We start from the raw sequence: 10,199 nt of genomic DNA on the forward strand, positions 1-10,199 counted from the left end.
GCTCCAGGGACTGAACTGAGGTCCTGAGGGCTGACAGGAAGCGCTTCCACCTGCTGAACCTTCTCACCAGCACTACTACCACCTACTGTCACACTTCTGATGAGAGAAATTGGTTTCTCTTTAGATATTTACTAGCAGAATATAATGGAAAGCTATCATTATAATCAGTCTATACTTGACACTTTTATAAGACTCATTTTTAAAATTCTTTTTTATTCAGTTCCGTTGTCGGGAATCCACTGTGGTTCTACTGTCATCACTTGTTCACCGAATAAATGAATGCCGAGAGCTTAGCAAATGCCGGTCATTGTGCATTCCTCGGGTGAATAACCTTGCTTTCAAGTTCATAGTTCTAGATCATCAGGTCCTAAGTTGCAGTTAGGTAGAAGCAATAAATTCTGTTGTGCTGTTGCATGGTTGGGTGAGAATGCATTAACAGTAATGTACATTTCCAAACCCTTAAGAGAAATTTTTGGAGTTTTCACCTCATAGAAATGGTAGATTTGATCTGATTTAAACATTATCCAATGTATTCATACATTAATACATTATTTGGTACTTCAATTTGGACAGAAGGAAGACTCTTCTGTCCTTATTACATTGTCCCCACCTTTGGGAACCTGGGAAGTGTTGTTTTCTAAAAAAAAAAAAAAAAAAAAAAAAAAAACTGTTCAAATCATGGACGTTCTGCTCTCCTTAGAGCCGGTCACCACAAGGTCCACTTGCTTCAGTAACCAGGAAGATACGGTCAAGGTGATGAGCGCCTCCTTCTTTCCTGTAGAAGACCGCCATGTTTGTATGAGTATAGCCATGCTTTTAACACATTTACTGAGCACCTGCTGTTTGCTCGGAACTGCTTGCTGTGCCATAGTTCAAGAAGAATGAAGCAAGTGAGGTGGAGTGCCCTGGAGGACACAGCTGATTTCTGGGCACCATTCCTATGCATCCCACATATTTACATCCTGCAGTTGAAATGGCCTCTGAAAAGCAACCTGCCAGTGAATTTGATATTTACAGAATATGTGAAGAAGATGAAAGAAATTACTGTTTCAGCGTTCTATCCAGACTTGAGACTGTGAAACCATGTCCGTATTTAGTAAACTTTTTAAGCAAAATTACATATTAAATCAGAAGCAGATATCATTAATTAACAATGAAATGAAAATGCCAAGAGTTGAGGGAGCATCGTTAATCTCTTTCTCTCATGGGGTCACTGAGTAAAAACCCCACAAGCAGTCAGGCTTCCCGATAGTGTCCTGAAGAGCACAGGCCTAGGCATAGAAGAAAATGTGCTGAGTCTTCTGTGTAGTGCTACCGTGTTATAGTGCCAAACATCTTCAAACAAACTAGAGCTGGAAAACCCACATTTCTTCATTTACTTCAGTGTACCAGTTAGCAGGGCCTTGAGTTTCTTTCCCACTCCCCTCCCCGTATTTATATTTTTGTGGTTGGCCATATCTCTTCACCATGCTTCCTGTTGTAATATCAGCCAATGGCAGACCATTTTTCTTTCTTTAAAATTGCCTTGAGCATCTATCTCAGTGTTGATTTTTATCTTGACATTCAAAAGGAAAACTTATTCTTCCCCGACCCCCACTTCTTCAGAGATATTTCTTTAATCTACATTCTTTTTTTTTTAATTTTTTAATGGTAGGTTCTCCTCAAAAACAACCTTTATTTACTGCGTTCCTTGACAATTTCATGTATTTGTATAGAACATTGTTGAGTCTCCTCCCCGTTCTGATCTCCTTCCTGTCCCTACTTCTGCACACATTCCAGTTCCATCTCCCCATCTTTTCCTTTTATTTTGAGGCCTATTGCATTTAACTAGGACCATTAGGTTTAAAACTAACCACTGGCCCCTAGTGTGGATCCACAACAGAAGACAGTGACTTCCCTCCTCTAGAATCCATCATTAGCCAGTAGTTCAGCAGTGAGAGAAGGGCAGGACCCCATCATGCTCGACATACGCAGTCTTATGCGGGCCCTTTGCAGACAGCCACAGCTGCTGCGGAACCATGACTACACTGGCAGTCGCATCTCCAGAAGACAGCTGTTCTAGCATTCGTCCTATTTCTGTAATAAAGCCCTGCCCAAAAACAGCTTAGAGAGGAGAGGCTTTATTTGGCACACATGCCTTGATCACGGTTGGTCATTCTGAGAAGTCGGGGTCGGAACTCAAAACAGGAGCAGAAGTAGAAAGCACGGAGCAAATCTGCTTACTGGTTTTCTCTTAGGCTCACGTTCAACTACCTTTCCTGTATGTTCTGGGTCCACCTTCCCAGGAATGGCACTAACAGTGGACTGGGCCCTCCCACATCAATTAACAATCTGGAAAATGTCATCCATCCACATATTCCTACTGGCCAATCAGATGGAGGCATTTTCTCAGTTCCATTCTTTCAGCCCAAGTGACTCTAGTTTGTATCAGCTTGGCAGAAATTAACCAGCACAATAGCATTTCACCACCCCTCTCTTATCTTCCAGCTCTCTCTCGCATCATTTCTCGCTTCTGCAGTGATGCCTGAAATTTACAAGGGATGGGATTAATGCCCTGTTTGGAGTTGAGCACTCAACACTTATTCTCAGCACGCTAAATGGTCATGTAGACACATTGTGTTCGACACTGTTCATTGCAAAGAGAAGCTTCTCTGATTAAGTCTAGGAGGAGTATTGCCCATGTATATAAGCATAAATATTTAGAAAGTAGTTTGATGCTTTGTCAATTTAGCTGAACAACTCTTGGGACCTAAGAACACCTCAGCCATGAGGTTTTGACTGAGTGCCAGCCATAAATTCTCCCCCTCGTGGAATAGGTCTCAAATCCAATCAAAGAGTTGTGAAAATCATAGTTGGTTACACTCTTAAGAGTTATATTCTATTGTACCAGTGGGGACATTTTGTCTGGCTGGTTGGTATTAGAGTCAATGAGTCTCACAACTTGGTAAGACCTTTGATTCCTTTTCACCCCAGCAGCCTGCATAGCACCTTCCACCACTGTGAAAGCTAGCCAGCAAGGAAGCAGCTTCCAGCTCAGTTCCAGCTTGATTTCTTTGCATCTTGAAAAGCAAGGTGAGTGTTGTCTTCAGCAGTAGGATCTTAGCATTCAGTTCTGGAGGGCCACCAATAGGAATAGCAAGACCTTATAGTATCTTGAGGTCTTTTAATTAAAGACAGGGTCTCACCATGTAACTCTGGATGGCTTCAAACTCCTGTCAATCTTCCTTCCTCTGCTTCTGAATCCTAAGATTACAGGAATGCGGCACCATGCCCAGCTCCATGTATTGTTTCCCCCGGTGTACTATGCATCAGGAGTATTACTAAAATTTTGGCTGTTGGTTATTTTGACATCATTTCTAATCTTACATTGGAAGTGGAAGTTTTGATGCACATGAAAATAGAATACACCAGTCACATGCTTAAAATGAGAGCTTCCTAATGCCCAAAGCCATTGACCAATTCAACAGGCTGGGCAGGATGATGCACACCTGAAATTACAGCACTCAGGAAGAAATTTTAAAGAAATATGGCCTTTGTAGAGAGTTCCAAGTCAGCCAGAACTATATAACAAGAGTCTTAAAAAAAAAGAAAAAGTGATAATTCACAAACACTTCAATCTACAGTGATATGCTGGTGCAATAGTAGCACAACAGTTGTGGGAGTCACCTACCACTCTCTGGTTGGACTTAAGGCCCACTCCATGAGATGGAACCCATGCCTGACTGACACTTTTCAGGCAGCCAATATAATCTGCGACGAGATAGGCCATGGAAATAGGGGAAAACCAAGTACTACTGTTCTGCCAGAGGAACACAGCAATAGCATGGCTCCTAATGACATTCTGCTCTACTCATAGATCAGGGTCTTGTTCAGCCATAGCAGGGAAGCTTCCTCATGCAATAGATGGAGCTAATATAGAGACCCGCAGCTGGACAATGTGCAGAGTGAGAGACTTTGGAACATTCAGTCCTAAACTCAAAGTCTTCATCAAACTCCTCATTTCAGGAATCAGGGAGTCATGTAGAAGAGTGAATAGAAGGATTGTAAGAGCCAGTAGGGATGGAAGACATCAAGGAAACAGTGTCTTCCAAACAGTAGTAGTAGATGTTTTTGGAGATGTTTTGACTCATAATGTTTTGTTTGGGATTTTTTTTTATCTTAGAGGCCTTTTACTTATATATTATAGTTTCTGATTTTGTGTTTTATGGGTTTTGTGTGTGCATGTGTGTGTTTCTTGTGCTTTTTCTTTTGCTTGTTTGGTTGGTTGGTTTTTTGATTTCCTATCTGCTTTCTAAAGAGAAAGAAGGCATGGAATTGGAAGAGAGGGAGGTGGGAGAATCTGAGAGATGAGGGGGGTTAAACCATAAACAGAATGAATTGTATGGAAAAAATTATTTTCAATAAAAAGCCAAATGTTATGTTAAAATTTAGGGATAAAAAATGTTAATTCTGTATTATCACTGCTATTTCATTAGCTCAATAGAGCTTAGCATTCAGATATCTCTGAAATAAGAGTCTGTGCCAGACACATACACAAAACCAGCAGTATCCAGCTTCATTGTTTCCTTCAGACACTGCCAAGCAGAGTGATAGACAATAAATGGTCTATAGAGACCTTGCCACATGAATGCTGGCACAGTTAATTTTGTATTTAATGGTCAAATGGGATTCTGAGTGTTGCTTCAATGGTGTTTTTAGACAAGATCAACATTTTAGTTGGTGGAATAAAGCAGGTTGCATAAGTTGTACAGTTTGGATAAGCCTGTCCAGTAAGAGTGAGACTTGCATAGAAGAAGATGGAAGGGAAAGACCTTGCAACGGGAGGAGGAATTTCTCCAGTAGACTGCCTTTGGAATTTATGGTATCACCTTTTTCCCTGCTGGCTGTTCATACTGTAGACTTGTCCTTACCAGTCTCAAAAATCACATAAGCCAATCCCTTATAATACATTTCTTTGGCTAAATGATAGATAGACAGATAGTAGATGACAGGTAGATACACAAATGATAGATAATGGTTGGTGGATAGATAATAATGATAGGTGAAGGAAAGATGATTCATGCATTCCATTAGCTGTACTCTGGAGAACCCTAAATAATATGAATTGATTTCAAGATTCAAATTTCAAGTAGAAAAAAAGGAATATTCAAAATACCACAGAACTTTACAACACTGACAGACATTTTACATGAATGTGGTCTTTATCCCCCCATGAATCATATTCCTAAAATAACATGTTTCTAAAAATCACAGAGAGATGATTCGACCTGCTATATTTTTATCTTGCAGAAAAGATCAAGCGAAGCGGGTTTTGGCTTTGCCTTCACCAGCTCCTTTCTGTGTCATTCTATGGGAAGTTTAGACCTCACTTGTACTCATTTATGGAATGCAATTAATTACTTATTCATTCAAAGCACTTTGGCAGGCCCCGTGCTAGACACTGCACTTAGGCCCTGACTCTTTGGAAACTTTGTTGGGAGACAGACAAGTGAAAACCATCGCCTGCTGTACTCGAGGCACACCCCAAGTTTAAAAGGCAGAAAGCATCCGTGTCTAACTCTACAGAAGAATGAGGAAGAGCGGGACTCCCTGTAGGGTAGGGTGCATATTGGATCAGCACAACGGAATCTATCCTTCTTTTTTCCTGCTGCTTACTCTTCTCTATCTGGTTCCAGAATTAATAATGAGTTTACCATAACACCCACAAGAAACTCATGTGTTCCTAGGCAATTTCATGTTTTCCTTCCTTCTGTTTTGCAGAGTCCTGGAAGGGTTGGCCAGAGACGTCATGAATAGCCCAAATGCACTTGCACCCTTTGCTCTTACAAACTCTGGATTACTAATGTGTCTTCAATTCCAGTAGCAAACTTGCAAAGAATAATTTACTTCTCCATTGGATTTCCACACTCTATCATGGAGCATGAAATTGTAGCAAACTCTCCAACTTTCCTCTTCAGTGGATTAGCTTTCCTTGTGAGCTGGGAAGTCACATTTAAAGCTTGCTCTTCATTGACACTAATGAAATTAGTTGATGTTGTACAGCCTTTTTATGTCTATATGATCAATCAAAAACAAATTTAATTACTTCAGTGCATATAAGAACTTAGTGCTCTTAAACTGGACTCCAAGGGCGAATTCTAATTTTCGAAAAAGGCTTCATGTCCCTACTTCTCTTTCTTTCTATCACACAATGACTTTCTGATGACAATACTAGGAAAGCAGATATTTTGTGCCAAGACAGATATGCGACTAAATGTGAAAGGGCTCTACTGACAACAGCATACTCCTGTAACTCTGTAGGGTAGTGTATAACAACAGTGTAATGTAGTGTCTTACTGTTCGGGAGGTATAACAGTTTGAGGACTGGTGAGGTGGCATATGACCAAGTTCAGACTGTCTTATGTGGGGGTCAGTAGCCAAGGGTGATCTGATTTGAAGAGATAGAGTGTACAATTCCTAGTTGGAAGTATTTTAGGGACATTATAAACAGAGATGTGTTTTTGAAGAAAGACATACCACATTGAGACCTTGGAAAGAAGGCCAGCCAGGAGACAGTGAGCTTCCTCAAGCTTGCTGAGGTTCTGAGCTGGACTCCGGTCTCACAGTGAGTCTTACAGAGGGGTGACCAGGCAGCCAGGGCAGGCTGTGAACCTAGTCAGCTTCTATGGTGCTTAATAGAAATGTGCTTCTTGGTGTATCTGAGTACCTCATCAGAAGGTGCTTAGAGAAACGGATACTCATCACTCCCACAGGAAAGGCAGGTAAGCTCTAGGAAGGAAAGGGCAAAGTTTCCAGCCAATAATGATCTAAGTCACAGCTAGAGACCATGGCTGATAATCAAGAATTAGAGACCGAGAAGGGAGGCACATGAATGACCACCTATGGGAGAAGCTGTTAATGTATTCTATACATCCGTGTAATAGTTCCATGATTTCTTGGCCAGAATTCAGTCACATGGTCATAACCATCTTCAAGAAAGGCTGAGAAATACTATCCAGATAAAAATAGAAGTTCTGGGGTTGGAGAGATGACTCACAGAGATGAAAGGTGAAATCTCAAAGTAGTTTTGATTTGCATCTTCCTGATGGCTAAGAATGCTGAACATTTCTTTAAGTGCGTCTCAGCTGTTTGTGCTTCCTCTTTAGAGAATTCTCTGTTTATATCTGCATCGGATTTTTAATTTGGGTTACTTGTTTTCTTGATGTCCAGTTTTTAAAAAGTTCTTTATGTATTTTAGAAAAAAAATGGAATAGTTCATGAATTTGCATGTCTTTTTTTGGTTTTTTTTGCACAGGGGCATTCTAATCATCTTTGTATTGTTCCAATTTTAGTAGGCATGCTACCAAAGCAAGCACAGATTTCTTTTTATTTTGAATAAAAATTGTTCTAAGAAAGAGGAGATCTCATTCAGGGTCAGCTAACACTTTCTATCACAATCCCCGTGTTCTATGTGAAAGCACTGCCTTAGAAACCCTGCTCGACAGGGCACTGCATGACAGGGCAATGCATGTGTGTAATCCCAGCACGCGGAAAGACCAAAGGTCATACTCTGCAGAGCAGAGATCTTCATGTCATGATCAGAGCACGAGGGACTCAGAACAGTGAGAGTGAGGCAGTTTGTTGTAGCGCTGTGCAAAGAACCTTTGTCATTCTGGACACAGGTCCTTTCTCCACTTTCTCATTGGCTGAGTGATCAGGAGGGTTCAGCCCCACGTGCCATCAAGGTCTTATCTCTCTGCCTGCTTACATTTATCTTTTTCTCAAAAACGAATGAAAGAAAGCAAAGATCCATGAGTAGGTTCATCTTACACTTTTTACACTGCTTGTTTTAAATCTTACCGGACACTTAACCTCCTGGTTAGAGTGAGCTGCTGCCACCATTCTGTGGATATGGATATGTGTTCTCCACACACAGTGTCTACACCAAGCTTCTGCTTCGGAATTTCCTGTAGGAGCTAGAACCCCAGATTCTCAGTCCCATCTTGCGCTTCATAGAACTAAAATTATTTCTCAGAATTATTTTAAATAAATTTAAAATGGAGGATGTATTTGTGTCTGAATTTCTAGGTATACAGTAGACTTTCTTTAAAACGTTGGATTATTTTCCTCTTTATTAATCACCCTCTATCCATTTTGTTGTTTTTGTTTTCTGTTTTGTTTGGTATTTTCAGACACAGCCTCACTGTATAGCCAAGGCGGGGTGCAAACCTAAAATCTTCTGCTTTAGCCTCCTGATTTCTGGTTTTGGCAATGACAGGCACTTACCACCACACCCTGATTTCCATGTTCGCCTATTAGAGTATTTTATTTAATATTTATTTAATATTTGTCTGTTATGTGTATGTGTGCATATGTCTGTGGGTCTGTGTGCATGGGAGTGCAGGTGCCCATGGAGTGTAGAAGAGGGTGTCAGATTCTCTGGAGCTGAATTTACAGGGAATTGTGAGTGGCCATCCAACATGGGGGCTGGGAAGTGAACTCATGTCCCCTGAGTAAGCACTCACTCTTAAGCACTTCATCCCCTTCATATTCTTTGTACCTTTAAAACTATTCTTGTTGATGTGTGGTGTCATACTAGCTACACGGAAAGGCCAAATCTTAAGTTCTAATCGAGAGCCACTGAAATTCTCTCCTCATCCTAACCCAAAATTGATATATTTTTTTAAAATGAAATTTAAGTCAACAACTAAAATGGAAGTTTAAAAAAATCATCCTAGCATAATATAATTCAGAGATAAACCAATTTGATACTTATGCTGAAGAATAAAATTAGGAATTATGAAAGTCTAGACCTTTTCTAGGGTTAAGCTCTTATTTTTCTACAGGAGCTGATAACGTTGCCTAGATAGTAAGAGACAGTCTACATCCCAACATTTAACAGTTTTAAATCCGAGCTGAGGTAGTCAACAGGATACATTGGCATGACTTAGCATAGTGCTTCAAATAGGGGAGAATACATGTGTTCAGGATCAGATCTGCACTGGAACTGAGAGGCAACATGGGCAAGCACGGCTAAAAATGCCTCCGATTCATTGTGTTTGATTTGAATTAAGTTTGGATCATTGATCAGTCAGAAGTCTTTTAACCGTTGTTAAGCTTTTTAAAGCCATGAAGATCCACAGTTTGATCAGGGTGGGTGAACTGGCTCAGTGGGTATGGGTACTTGAGGCTGTATCTGAAGGCCCATGGTGGAACCAGGGAGCTGACGCCTGTGATGGATATTCCTGGTTGTCAACTTGACGACATCTGAAATTAACTAAACCCCAAGTGGCCGGGCACACCTGTAAGGGACTTTTTCTTAATTAAAGCATTTGAAATAGACAGACCCTCCCTCTAATCCAGATCTTTAGGGTGGGAAGATCCACTTTTAGTCTGGGCCACACCTCTTCTGTTGACAGCCTCTGCAAAGGGCATGGATAAAGGAAGTTTGTGCTCTCTTTGCTCTGGATCGATTCCTTCACTGTTATTAAAACCTACTTTGGGATTCTGGAGTATACTGAAGACCAGCTGAGACATCTACCTTCCTGGACTGAACAACTACTGGATTCTTGAACCTTCTATTAGTGGGCAGCCATTGTTGGGTGGACCAAAAGCTTGTAAGACATACTCACTCTCTTCTCTTCTCTTCTCTTCTCTTCTCTTCTCTTCTCTTCTCTTCTCTTCTCTTCTCTTCTCTTCTCTTCTCTCCTCCTCCTCCTCCTCTTCCTCCTCCTCCTTCTTCCTCTCTCTCTCTCTCTCTCTCTCTCTCTCTCTCTCTCTCTCTCTCTCCTGGAGCTCACACTGTAGATCAGACTGTCCTTGAACTCAAACTCACAGAGATCCGCCTGCCTCCTGGCCTCGAGTGCTGGGATTAAAGGCGTGCGCCACCACTGCCCATTACTATACTCGTCCTATATAGAGAGATCCACTCCATGTCTTCTGTTCTTCCAGAGAACCCAGACTAATACAACTCCCATGAAAGTTTTCCTCTGATCTCCACACACATGCCATGGCACATAAATATATACACACATATAATAAACAAAGAAATGAAAACTACAAAACAATGAACTTTATTTAAAAATGAGTCTAGAAAGAGAAAGTTTTTGTCTCTTCTTTAGGGCCATAAAAAGTGAACTCATTTTTTCCTACAATTAAATTAGAGAGTATTATCTGTATCCCCATTTTGCACCAAGATAAAAGCATTACTAAATATTAAA

At 40.8% G+C, this 10,199-nt stretch overlaps 1 pseudogene; it reads right to left on the reverse strand.

Moving 5' to 3' along the window:
* Positions 1-7,238: 7,238 nt before the first annotated feature.
* On the reverse strand, positions 7,239-7,355 carry LOC125397533 (U6 spliceosomal RNA; annotated as a pseudogene).
* Between the last annotated feature and the right edge of the window lie 2,844 nt (positions 7,356-10,199).

The sequence above is a fragment of the Myodes glareolus genome, chromosome 20 (genome assembly GCF_982192425.1).
Source record: "Myodes glareolus chromosome 20, mMyoGla1.1, whole genome shotgun sequence".
NCBI lineage: Eukaryota > Metazoa > Chordata > Mammalia > Rodentia > Cricetidae > Myodes > Myodes glareolus.